This window comes from Cydia fagiglandana, chromosome 21 (genome assembly GCF_963556715.1).
Source record: "Cydia fagiglandana chromosome 21, ilCydFagi1.1, whole genome shotgun sequence".
Taxonomy (NCBI): Eukaryota; Metazoa; Arthropoda; class Insecta; order Lepidoptera; family Tortricidae; genus Cydia; species Cydia fagiglandana.
The window spans coordinates 8,932,409-8,934,024 of record NC_085952.1 but is presented as its reverse complement, the minus strand read 5'-3'; positions in this window follow the sequence as shown (position 1 = coordinate 8,934,024).

The window sequence follows — 1,616 nt, the reverse complement described above, 5'->3', positions numbered from 1 at the left end:
AAAAAATGTTTGAATTCAGAGAGAAAACATTAGATAATTGCAACTGTTAATTACAAACCTGATTAAGCCATTAATGTAATTACGTAGCTTCCCATAAACAGTTCCTACATTTACCATAAAAGGTCTAAAATTTTATTATTGATGTCAGTTATTATTGCTTATGCTGTGGTAGTTGTCTCTCTTCTTATTCTGATATATCAGGCTAAATTTTATTGAGCGTGTCATGTTTGTTATAAGTAGAACTTAATAGAAAATAAGTATGTTACAGTGCTAAATCAATGCAATAAAATTTAAGTATGTTACAGTGCTAAATCAATGCAATAAAATTTGGGCTTATCTATAAGTACGTGCCGATAATAATGTCTGCAATCCTGCGTGTAATTAGCTAAATTAACAAATCGTATAGAGTTGACAGTGTGGACGATGTATTTCGTGAACGTTAACATGATCAGTAGTATAAGTAGGTATTTAAATAGGTATCCCTTTTTATGTAACAGCAATACTAGTCTGAAAAATGAATACAGTTTCCATCTGCAGTACCTGATACCATGAGTAAATTAAATAATTTGAAGTTTTCCTCTACTAGAGTTGCTGTAATTCTTTATATTATTTTATTGTATTCTGGTGTACAATGAAGAGTACTGGTATTATATAAACAGACTAACTATAATAGGATTGAAAAGGCATTGGGCAACACGGCAGAGTGTGATATTATTGTTGATCGTGCACCGGAGGTAGCACGCAGTCGGATGGCCGAGTGTGATATTTCATAAGATTTCAAGAATAAATTATAATTATTTTATGTGAGTTATGTTAAACTTATGGCATTCAGTGGGTAGTGATTAGAAATGTGATTTGTGTTTACCCGAATATTTGTTAATTAATCTGTTGGTAGTCGCGAAAATGACCCTTCTCTCCTACCCGCCAATTCAAATGATAAAAAAGTATAAATGTAACTTACCATGGGATGGAAGGGGCATTCTCGCTTTGGCGCTTGAACCGGTAACATTGAGTAGGAAGCCTTACTGCGTGTTAAGTTAAGAGTGTCGAAAGTGTTGAAGTAAGAACTTGGAGCAGAATAAATGTAAATAATTGTACCCAGGACTTTGATTCATCACACATATTAACAATAATCACAACCTACCCACAACTCCCTTTTTTGCTTTTCATTTTACAATTTCTGTATTTGGCTCAAGTTATACATTAAATCACTTTATTGACTAAAACGCAAACACACACAAACTTTACAAAATTAGTAGGGATTGTATAATTCTTGTCCTTTATTTGCCCTACATTATATTAAGGCTTTAAAACAGTATAAAAGAAAAAAGTTTAATTAAACATCGCCGTGATTGTGTAATTAAACCATTTGTCACTCCGGTCCTAAATACGGGACCCAACAGGACAATTCCGGACACATACCGAGATTTGGGCTAAAAAATAATTTTTCACCACACCACCTCGGAAAGGCTTACTTTGCACTTGAAAAACTGATAGCAAAGTTGCATTTTATTCACATGTGAGACAAAGTAATCAAATGCAAAATTTTCAGTTGTTTTCTCATGTTTGCTGGTAGAATTGACTTTTAAATTATGATTTTGGATGATAAATATTTA